At 38.1% G+C, this 12,530-nt stretch overlaps 1 protein-coding gene across 2 annotated transcripts in view; it reads left to right on the top strand.

Moving 5' to 3' along the window:
* Positions 1 to 12,530, top strand: part of Grm1 (glutamate metabotropic receptor 1) — a 359,348-nt gene that overhangs the window by 275,930 nt on the left and 70,888 nt on the right. The window lies entirely within an intron of this gene.

The raw sequence follows: 12,530 nt of genomic DNA, 5'->3' as shown, positions 1-12,530 counted from the left end.
TTTAAAAATAACTCAAAATCTGTCCACTTCTGTCACTGTCCAACTTGAATGCTTTGCAAATGTTTTGGTTCTGTGTTAGCTCACAAGAGCTTCACCATTCTGGACACTGAGAAAACCTCTTGTGTTGGCTGTGTTCAGCATTCCCAATCTAGTAAGTCATGTCCAAATGCCATTATTTCTTTATGTCTACTTTGGACAATTAGTATAGATGGTAGTTATTTGGTAATGATAATATTAGAAACTCAACTACAAACTCAGTGATTTAACCAACACAGACATGTTTCTTTACATGTCTGTGGGCTGGAATGCTGAGAAGGGTCTAATTGGCATAAAAGGACAATGTCAGTGGACCCACTTTTTTTGATGAGACACCTAGATGGGAGTCTGTTACCTTGCTTTTTCTGGAGGCCACCAGCATTTCTGGGCTCATGGCATCACATTCATCTGAGTTTCCTCCTCAACCACATCTTTCTTTCACCCATAGCAGGGAAAGTTCCTTACTGTGAAAAATCCGTGTGGAAAAACAGAGCTCATCCAGATAACTTGAGATGGTCACTCCATCTCAGGAGTTTAATTGTGTTATTCTAAAGTCCCATTTACTGTACAATCGGATTTTTCTAAACATTCAGGGATACAGATGTGACTGCCTTTGAGGGAGCTCTGTTTTATCTCAGATGTCTAGACAGAATGTCTAGACAGAACAAAGATTAGACTTTCTAAACTGTTTCTTTATTTGTGTTGCTAGGGCTTAAACCCAAAGCCTTGTGCACCTTAAGCAAACACTGTTTCATTAATCTGCACTTGGCCCTACCAGTTTCCTATTGGCTACTTTTAGTTTCTCTGGAGCAGTAAAACCTCGTTTGTTGCTAGATGAGAGTGTAGTATATGAGTAAGGGATAAGGCTTTAAAAGTTATTTTTACTGAAGAGTGGCGGTGTATTTTATCCCAGCCTGTTCTACAGAGAGAGTTTCAGGACAGCCTTGGCTACAGAGATGAATCCTGTCTCGAAAAAAATAAAACAGTCATTTTCAATGTATGTTAGATCATATCAGCAATTGAAGACATATGGGTCCTGCATTTAATCTCAGGAGGGTTCCTGATTTCTCATCTTCCTCTTTAACTCCTATTAGAGACTATTTCTCTGGTGTGGCTTTCTTACTTTTCTTTCAGGTCTCAGGCAGTTAGGGAACCTCAAAGAATTTTAAATCTTCAGTTGTCACTGTCATTTTTAGTTTAGACTGTTAGATTTTTGGTTCTTAATTTTTGTACTAAAACTGTCAGATTATATAGTTTCTTTATAACTAGTTTATCAGTCGGGACACATGCCAATAGTCATGTCTAAGTTTCCTTGTAAATATCCCTCTCTTTGAAGCCTCGATTTTAGTAGCATTGAGCCTACTTTCTAATGGATGACACAGGTTCCCTTTGTCCTTACCTACTTCTTTCACCTCAAGAATTTATGGATTTGAAGTTAATTATTTCCTGTATTGTAACAAAAGAAAGTGATTTCTTAGTTCTAGCCATAAATCTGAATGCTTAATAGCTTTTTCATTTTGGTTTAGTTTTTTGTTTGTAGCACAAAAGCTTCTTGGTGTGATCTTTTTCAGAAAGAAATGAGAATCAATTTCATCTTCATCTCTGCATATTTATCCTTCCTCCTTCCTTGACTAAAACTGCAAACTCATTTGACAAAGTGTCTGCTGTCAAGTTGGAACAGGTGACAATGTTGCAGAGCATTTTATTAGTATGTAATAGCAAATTAGAGTCCTTCAAACTCTGCTCATAGCTTATCTGCTACTGGTTTCTACATGACTCATATTTTATGTCTAATGGTTGGTTGCATCTTACGATACCCCTCCACCTTTAGTACCAATCCCTGAACTAATCTACTAGGCCCACATAGTGTATACTACAATAATATATGGCTTTTTGTGTCTCAGAATAATAAGTAATATGTTTTACCTATGCTATGTACATATTACATGTTGGTTTCAAAGTATCTTCTGTGTCCTTTTGGTTCTGGGTGCCAAACAGAGAAAGCTTCTATCTGGAATCTTACAGGTGTGATGAGGAGAATACACAAGATCAATTATGGTAAAACCTGTCACTTTCAGTAAAACTTCACCAACCAATGCAAAGCCCATGGTTAAGCAAGTAGAGAGAGTTTCCTTCAGGAGAGGAGTACCTAGTATTACAAAGCAATATTGCAATTTATCCATCTGTTACCAGGATTAATGTCATAGTTCTTTATTCCAAAGATAGTGAGCCTTACATGTTTGTAATACATGGTTACTTTTTTCCCAGAATTTTGAGCTTAACTAAAGTCTTAACTAGCAGAATCATGTATAGAAAAGTATTTATGAATTCTCTGCAAAAGACCAATGGAAATTTCTTTTACCTTGATTGTGCTCCCTTATATTAGCTGATAAACAGAATGAACAAGAGATTGATAATTCCCAATGTCAGAAGGACTGTCAATAATATATCTTTACTTTCTAGTTATGCTAAATCTAAGCAATCAGCTAATTATTTATGAATTCTTAATTTTTCACTACCGAAATTTTCTTAGCTTAAAGGCTTTGAGAAAATTTAGAGTGTATTCTTTCCATCTTCCGAGAAGAACACTTAAGAAAGGGCTCCTGACACAGCAAACTTTTCTGGATGGAGATGTCCCACTTCCAAGCTCCACCTATGATGACTGATAAAACAAGGTATAATAAGGTATCATTTCTTTCATGGGGCATGAGAGACCCATACTCCTCTCTGCTGCAGAGATGTGCAAAGGAAAATGTGCACACACATTCTGATGATGCGGGGCATAAGTTGCTTGATAACTTTGCCTCTCACTCCACCTTGTAGGTTTTTTTTTTATTGTTATTATCACAGTATAATAATGAAAGAAACTCAGCCTTAGTCCAGTGGATGATCATGCTTCAGAGAAGATATGAAATCTGTTCCAGACTTTATTCAAGACTTTACCTGAGGAAAAACAACTCCATATCTTAGAAAGGCTACTGCTCTGGACCTTATCTATACTCTGGTAGAGCAAGAGGAATGAAAGTGTGAAGAACTCTGACCTGTCTCCCATAGGTAAATGCTATGCCATTGGCTCTAGTATGAGTTCTACTAACTCCACTTCACTCTTCACACTTGGGCCCCTTGTTACCATCCGTTACATCCCTGTGATGTAAGCCTCTTTGACCTTTCCTTAAGAAAAATCTAAATATCTTCAGCCATTGACAGACTTCTCCCTTGGACCCCAATTTGCTTAAACTTGCAGCGATCCTCTAGCTGAGTGTTGCAACCCCTTTGGAGGCTGAATAACCCTTTCACAAAGATTGCCTAAATAATCATAATAATAAATAATAAATAAATAATAAATAATAAATAATCATAAATAATCATAATCATAATCATAACAGTAGCAACCAAAATGGTATGGTTGTGGGTCACCACAATATGAGGAACCACATTAAAGTGTTGCAGCACTAGGAGGGTTGAGAATCTTAAAGGTTATGAATGTGTGATATAGTTTTATACTACCCTTTTCAGGTAAAATGAGAAAGAGTATGTGTGTATTTGTGTGTAAGAGTGTTACAAGGAACTCAAACTATGGATAAAATGTGACATTGAACATTTCTTGGCATCTCTGGCCCAAGTTAACTTCCTCAAAGTCCCATGAATGAATTACATAGGCTTGATAGCACTATAAACTCCAGAGTGGCGTTCAGGATTTTGAGGAATGAGCTCACCTATTTTGTAGGGTATGGGAATCTTGTGGTTAGGATCCTGTGATGTCCCTCTTTCAATAAAGATGCTGGGATAACAATGACATGATTCTGGTACATTGGAGAGAGTGGTCAGAGACATGGGTAAAGCAGCAAGGCACCCAGGGTGACCAGTGAGAAATTCTTTTTTTTTTTTTTTTGAAAAGCAATTGTTTATTAGAACCAATACAAGAGTATGAAAAGAGGGAAAAAAGGGTGGAAGGGGGGAGAATGATGTCTGAATTGGATATCAGTTGTAGAAAGACATAATGTTTGTTTTTTTTTCTCAAAACATTCACACTTAAAATGCAAACATAGACATATTATAGATAGATAAACCACTAATCCTTTAAAGAAATCAAAAACAGACAAGTTTGGCTGAAATCGAACCAAGAAACACAACCAAAACTCCCCCACAAACCAAAAGTCCACAGAGAATTCAATGTCTCACCCCCATTTAGACATCTAGCTACAAGTTGTGACCTGCTTCCTACTCAGAATGGTACAGTGCTGAGAAAAACCCAGCCTCTAGGGCCTCTGAAGGTCCTCTCCCATGAGAAGGTGGGAACATGGCCAGCAGGCAGGGGTATTTTGCCCACTTAAGGGTTCAAGAGCCTTACTTGCTCTGTCTCGGTATAGGGGCTAAGGCATCCTGAAGTTCTTTATAATAGGTTTTTTTTCCCTTTACTTGACCTTGTATTGGTACCCATGAAAAAGCACAAGGTTCTAGCTCCTTGGAGATACACACTCCAGATCTGTTAGGTGGACTCTTCTCCTAACAGGGATCCTAGTGGGGTCTCTAGAGGATGGGAAAGAAGCAGTCTCATGTCCTGCCAAGTAGTAGCCAGCAGTGAGAAATTCTTAAGCTTTTCTTTTTGTAATTTCTCACTAACTGTTTTTCGGATATCTTTGGAGATCTTAAGAACTGGCCTAACATACCAGGGTTAAGGATTTCTATTATCTCTAAGGAGGGAATCTGTGTTAAAGTAAACCCACTATAACTTCAGTTGACCAAAACAGGCAGGAACAAGTTTCCTCAATGGCAGGGATCATGCCAATGTAGTAGTCAATGTCAAGCAGCTGGAGGAGCCCTAAGCATCCCATCAGAGTTCCAGGCCAGAAGAAAAGAGAGATAATACCTGGTACACTGGCTATCATTTGTCCTGAGTGGATGTTGTTACTGTCATTTGATTTACCTTGTACAGTAACTCAAAAGATAAGAGAGAATGTTCCCCTAAATAACTGATTTTTTTTTTAAAAAAATGTTTTCAGTTTTTTTCTAATACTACAATCACAGAAATTGATGATTTCCCTACAGTTCCATCTCTCAGTAAATTTGTCGTTACTTCTCCTACCTTATATTATTTTCTAGGTATCATGAAGTCTACATTATAGCAATACTGTTGGTCCAGTAACATGACAGAGAACCTTAATTTTAACTTGGGATTTTAAATGGTATATCATGGGATGGGCCACTTTGATAGTACATGCCTTTAATTCCAGCATTGGGCGGTAGAAGCAAGTGAATCTCTATGAGTTTGAGACCTGGTGTATGTAGTGAGTTCAAAGCCAGCCAGAGCTTCATAGAGAAACTCTATCTCAACAAACAAACAATAAATACAACGGCATTCCTTATCCCTGTATCTCTGCTCTTATCCAAGAATACAGAGAGCATGGTCATTACACTGTTATCCACAATGGACTATTTGCTTACTTTTATAACTTGGAGTTTGGGAAACATAATAGTCTGGTGAAAACTTGCCCTTGAAGGATGGCCTTAAGGTGAGCTGGCTAGTTGGGGAAAACGGCATGTATAGATTATGAGATACCATGAAAATAGCCTCTTATTTCCCTTCTGGGGAGGTCTGAAAATTCATGCCCCATGCAGATTAGCTAGTGAGAGATGTGTTAGTTTTCTACCACTGCCTTTTTACATTGTGGCAAAATTTAACTCTCAAAATAACACCCTTTGTTATGTAATGGCTTTATGGGTCATGAGGTGCAGCTCAGCCTGAGACAGCTGAAGCTTATTTAGCATCTTATCAGTCTGGGGGGGAACCTCTTCTCAGCTCATTTAGGTTGTTGGCTGAATTCTGTACCTAGACCCTACAGTTCCAACATCTCTCTTTTGTTGCAGTCTATTAGCCTGTAATTGTTCCTAAATGACACCTTACGTGTTCTTTTTCATATTTTCCACAAGATATTTCAATAAAATGGATTGCCACCCCCATCCCCTGTGTGCCACATCTCTTAGGGTTTCCTTGACTAATCCTCTCCGACTACAAGCAGGCATGTTTTTCCAGTTCTGTTGTCTCCTGCAGGACAGATTGAGCCAATTTGAATTGGTTATGTACTCTAACCACCCTAATTACAGAGACTTATCTTTATCCCTGTAAAATCCTTGACTCTGTAATGTAACTCTCAGGATTCCAGGGGTTTCTTTGTAGGCATCTATTGAGAGGCATCCTTCTATATTAAATTTTTAAAAGCTTTTGATGATTCCTCACCCATTTCCAGAGCATACTGCTTCCCTAAAAAGGAGCTTTCCTACTCCAAAGAAATGGAGTAGGTGGCTGCTCTCATCTGACATGGCTGGAGTGTCATCTATCAGAGGGGCTCTTCTTGGTACCTAAATGACACTAAAATGGTGTGCTTTGTATAGGTGCTTGGTTTTGGAATTTTGTCCTTATGTGAGTAACCATCACATGGAGATTGTTCATTAATAACTCTTCTCTATTATTCCTCATCTTTACATATTATTTGGGACAATGGTCAAGAAGGGAATTTAAAACAGATTTGAATGGTTGAAGAGATGGCTTAGTGAATAAAGTGCTTGCCACAAGTATAAGGGCTGGCATTCAAATCCCCATAATTCAATAAACCTTGAAATGTGTGTTGGCCATCTGTCTAAGGATATATGGAGCAGGCTGGCTAGCTAAAGCAACCAGAATCTGTGAGGTCCAGGTCCAGTGAGAGACCCTCCATTAACACACATGTACACAGACACAGACACAGACACAGACACAGACACACACACACAGACACACACACACACACACACAAATGAAGAGACATTTAAAAAGACAGTGATGTTACCTCCTCAGGCCTGTACACATACACATTTGTGTGTCCATACACATGCTAGCATTCATACCTACATGTATACTACAAACATATGAATAAAAACTAGAATTAAACCCCAAAGTACTTAAGTAGATTTTTCTGCCTTTTCTGGGAAGTTACATACGAAACTGTAGATGCAGAATTGTCTGTTGTCATTCAGCAGGCAAGTCTTTGTGTCCCTCGAAAGAGACCATTCCTGACACAGAGGATGTGTTGTTCCTGAGAGGGAGCTGACTCTTCTTCATGTGATGGTAAGATGGACCCTGATATGCAAGAGGTCTCTTCCAGGACATGAAGGAGGCTAAATTATGTAGGCAGCAATTTCGTCCACTTTATCCATAGTAACATTTTTTTTTTTTTTACCCAGCTCAGATAAAGGCTTTAATTCTTTTTCTTTTCTTGTTCAGTATCAATTTCCCTTAAATCGAAACAGATAAATTGAGAAATAAGTCAGGCATGATTAATGTAACATCTTTCTTCTTCAGGCTAATTTTTCCTTCTTCATTTGCCTTCAGCCGTTTGTTGCTAATTAGGATTTCTGTGAGAAAATCAACAGTGACAAAGAGGTGGAAAGTAGTTAGTTCTGAACTTAATTATCAGTCCTATCATAAGGTGTGAGGAAAGAAGGTGAATATCAGTGGCCAGGAAGAGTGGAGCTCTCAGCTTATCTTTACGAATCAGCAGGGCCTTGGCATGTGGGAACTCAATGTCACCCTTACCAATTGGTGTGTGGCCTCTGACTTCACTGTCTGAATAAAGAATCCAAACTGGGAAAGCTGGAGCCTTGCCTTAAGCATACATTCTCATTTTGTAAAGTAAAGAACCTGGACCTAAGAAGGCATATCAAGTGCAAATGGCTGTGTAACACAGACACACTAGGTAAACTGAGTCATTCAGCATCTAGAAAATTGAACCTATTATCCTCACTCTTATGTGTGAGAAAGCTGAGGACAGAATTTGTAACTGACTTACAGTTGCAATAGTCAATTTAGATACACTATAATAGTCAATACAGGTACACTAATCAAACTCCTGTCTCCATATCTAATTCTTAACAGCTTGTGCAGTATGGAGTCCTAGAAGGCAGCAGGTGCACTGTGTGGGTTGATGTATAGGGTGGAAAGCTCCTGATGCATCATTATCTGTATCCTCACAGGTTGTTACTAGCGTGTCTTGATTCCTTGTTTTCTACTAATAAATCACCATAAGCTTTAGGCTTCGGTCTTGACAACCTCATTTTCTCCTTGTTCAGGACTTTTCGGTGTTTCTGGTGATGTAGGGACAGATCTTATTCTCGTGTGAGCTCATCTAAATAATTTCTCTTCATTTGTATATTTCCCCCTTTGAATTCAACTAAAATTTAATGAGAAAAAATTGTCCAATTTTTTTTTTGCTGTCTCATTGTTAAATATGATTCTCATAGATAGCAGTGAGTGGTCTTACAGATTCTAATCTCGCTTCAGTTAGGAATAATTTAAAAGTAGAATACAAGATCCCTTTCATTGACTGACATTGTGCAAATGAAATCTGTGGCCTCTTGAACTTCATTATAACTTCATGAATATTGGAAGACTTCAAGACTTGGCTGTGGTTTTGAAACTCAGCCAAGGAGTGTCCTAATAGTGTTACAACTTATGCTTCTGCAAGGTTCTTTCTTCCACTTGGTTTGATGCCTCTGACTCATTGTTTTTTCTCTCTCCAGTAACAGCCATATGAATTGTTAAGTGGAAGACTTACTATGCCCATTTGAGAAGTAGGAGCCCAACGTGTCAATGCAATGCCATAAGCTAAGGAAGGTGACATAATGTGTCTCTATGCTCTGAATTTCTCCCTGAGAAAGTATCATTTACTACCCAGATACCATTTACTTGTACTCTGTTGGGCTAGCTACGCATTCAATATCAGCTTCAGAATCAATCCCAACTCCCATGGCTTTCTGTTTTCATGTGCCTGCCCACCTGACTTCTGCCAACAAATTCTTCTCACTCCACCCAACATCAAGAATATGACTCTTTATCTTTGAAGTATGTGAGACTCCCAATGTGCTCTACACTACAATAGTAGTAAAGCCTTCTGTTTTAGAAGGGATTCTCTTATGGTGCTCAGGATTGAAAACTAAAACAAATGCTTTTCAAATGGTCCAGAGATGACAGTAATTGAGAATTTCTGATGTGAAGTTGAAATGTCAGCAAAAGTGTTAGAATATTAATCCCGTGGACCAAATATTCTACACCATTCTCATGTGCTATTAGGAAAATGCAGGAAGCTGAATCCCTTGCCTACTAAATTATTGAAGTTGCTCTCACGAAGGAAGAATAGAGCCAGGGAGTAAACTAAGCAATTTCTCATCTGGAGAGAGACTTCTGTTTTATTGTATGAGACACGATCTGGGGGACAGGAAGTTATGTCTGTTGCTTATTAACAACAATATTCTGCCACCTAGAATGTACCTGGTAAAGATGATGGAAACAACGGTCTAATCATACCCACCAAATCGCTAAAGCTAAGAGCCAACATCTTTGGAACATTTTAGTCTTGTCCTTTGGTCTTTGCATTTTCCCCAGAAAAATCAAAGTCTTTGATTCTAAAACACAGTGTCATACTAACCCAGTCCAAATGCATGTTTCTATACATTCTCTATGCTTGAGGTCCTTTCTCATAATGTCTACATAACCCTGATTTCTTTTAAATCTTGGTTTAAAAATCCTTTACTATTAGTATAGTGAGAATTTTTGCTCTAGAAACTCCCCAATTAAAAAGGCGACTACTCTGATCACCATCAGGTGTGAGTGTCTGTGTGACGCTTCCATTCCTTCATGTTTCTAAGATATTATGTTCAACTTATTTATCTGGCCCCTTCCCAGTTCTAGAAGGGACTTCTGAACCATAATTCTAAATGTACTGCCATTATTGCATTCTCTGAGAAAATGTTCTATAAGGGGTATATCAGGGTAGCCTGAACCATATTCCCTGGGCTCAGGGTTCTACTTTTTGATTAGATTTGTACAGCATAACACAGGAGTTCACTCTCTATCCTTATCTAGTCTGTAATATGCCAGTTTTGCCTGGAGATGGACATGTGATATTAGGAATGTTTTAATTTTCTATGCCTAGATGTCTCTACTACATTTCCTCCTTTAATCAAAAAAAAAAAAAAAGAGAGAAAGAGAAAGAAAAAAGATTATAAAATTAAAAGAGGCTATAAATTGTTATTGCATGTTTGGTAAATAACAGATTAATTCTTCAATAAAAGGGTTTCACTTGGGAGAGATACTGGTAAAATATTCATTGGAAAAAGTAAACAAAGACCCCAAATTAAACATGGAAATAGGCAAAAAATATTAAGGCAGCTTTCTAGTTCCTGGGATTGCTGCCTGCACATGGCTTTGTTTTCTCATGGAACTTGAGGTCTGTGTGCTATGGCAGAAATCCAGATGTACTACTTCCAGCTGCTTTCTGCCAAGAAGTTCCTGTTGGGGAGATATAACTTAATGATGTGCTTTGATAACTCAGAAACATTTTGTGTGTATTTACAATAGGCTTAACAAAAACAAAGGAGAGACCTACTTAAAATATTCTACTACAGTAAGTATTATCACTATTAATTTCAAAACAGCAAGGGAACAGTCAGGAGTATAAATATAGTAGAAAGGAGAAAGAGGTTACTCCTTCTAATAACAAGAAAAGGCAAAAAAAACCACTAATAATTGTCCACCTATCATATTGACCTACAGTATGCAAAATTATAATATCTAGTATTGGCCAAGATGTGGTTAAATGAGAGTTCAGATGTTCAGTTGATGGGAGTAAGACTGAAATTGTATTCCTAGAAGAAATCCTTCAATATGCTCTGACACTAAAGCAGTGGTTCTCAATCTGTAGATAGCGACCCCTTTGGGTGGTCCAATGACCGTTTCACAGGGTTCACCTAAGGCCATCAGAATATATAGGTATTTACACTATGATTCATAGCAGTAGCAAAATTACAGAATATAATTTTATGGTTTTGGAAGGTCAAGCACAACATGAACTGTATTAAAGGGTTGCAGCACTAGGGAGACTGAGAACCACTGCTCTAAAGGAAGGTTTTAATTGAGCAAATTTACTTCAATGAATTGTACCAAAGAAACAATAGCTATGTGTCATGTAAATATCCATGTACAAACTGGAAAATATTAATTTTCTATATCCCTTATGTCTAGCAGGACAAATATTTTATAAATTATTAAGTATAATGAACAATTTTATTGTGCTGTATCTAGTATGTTGACTTTCAGTGGTAATCTAATCTAATCTAAATAGAAAGTTTCCTGAGTCCAGAACTGGGCAGGCATGAGAATGAAGGATTAAGATTTAGGATACTCATGTCTAAGAAGTTTCAATCTAATGGATGCTTATGTGGCTATGATGGTTATTCTCCATTGTCAATTTGACTGGACACACTTCTAAACTTAAGAGACACACATTTAAATGTGTTGGTGAGGGCATTTCTAGATGAAAAAGAGAACCACCTTGAATCTGAGCATCACAGGCTAAGTAAACATAAAAAAAGGTAGAAAACAGAACACCAGCATTCATCTCTCTCTTTGCTTCCTGACTATAGACAGGATTCAACTAGCTACTACATGCTCGTCCTGTCTTAGCTAGAGCTACCTTCACTGCCATTCCTTCCTTGCACACCAAAATGGACTGTAATCCTTAAGTTTCTAACAATAGTAACTGATAAGAGTAGGCTGGCCCATCTTGTTTGAATTTTGAGTGTGGTTTGAGCCTAATCTCTGACAGATAGAATGTGAGCTTCACCTTCATAACTCAGCGCTTTCCCTGGATCCCGGTGGGTATCTAAGACATAAAGTATCGTGGCTGTAGGCATAGCTGGTAGAGTCACAGAAGCCGTTCCCATTCAAGAATGAGAGTCTGAAGACAAGTGTTAGTGTCATGAGTGCTCTGTGCTTCATGAAATGACAGGGCTTCTCTTTCACCTACTGTTCAAACCCTAAGGTTCTTTGACTCACGATGCAAAGTTCAATAAATAATGGCCTTTGTTATTGTCAGCTCTACTAAGTCTGGTCATTAAAACTTGAAACATTCATGTTTCATTCATAATTCCTGTGGTTTGGGCTTTGTCTACATTTTACTGCCAAGGAGCGTCTCCTTCTGTCTCCTGTCTTCACTCTCTCTGATTCTCATGCTTAATAGCAGTGTTAGGTCTAACCTCCTCCATTTGACTTATTGGGAGTCCCTAAAGGAGCCAAAGTGATTGGCCCTTTTTCTTAGGGCTGGACCTTCACTATTTCACCCTTTGTTATGTACAAATAGCACTGAATCGGACATGTGTAATGTGCTTCATGGCTCACTGAATGAAGAACAGTTTTCAAAATGACAATGCAGTTGCTGCAGTATTAAATTTCTTTCTTTTCTGTTGAATAACTTCAATGAATGATCTGACATTGTCATCTTAATTTGATTCCAAAAGCTATTGGAAATTCCTATTACTTCGCACACTGACATGTTCATTCCATCAGGAGCATGACCATGGGTGAGCCTTGGACAATTCTTTTCCAACCATACACAATCCATGAGCTTAAAATGGAATACAAGCCTGCTTCTTCCTTTACAGGATTTGAGGAACATTCTTTC

This window comes from Grammomys surdaster, unplaced genomic scaffold (genome assembly GCF_004785775.1).
Source record: "Grammomys surdaster isolate TR1022 unplaced genomic scaffold, NIH_TR_1.0 315, whole genome shotgun sequence".
NCBI classification, from domain to species: domain Eukaryota; kingdom Metazoa; phylum Chordata; class Mammalia; order Rodentia; family Muridae; genus Grammomys; species Grammomys surdaster.
This window is presented reverse-complemented; position numbering and strand designations above follow the sequence as displayed.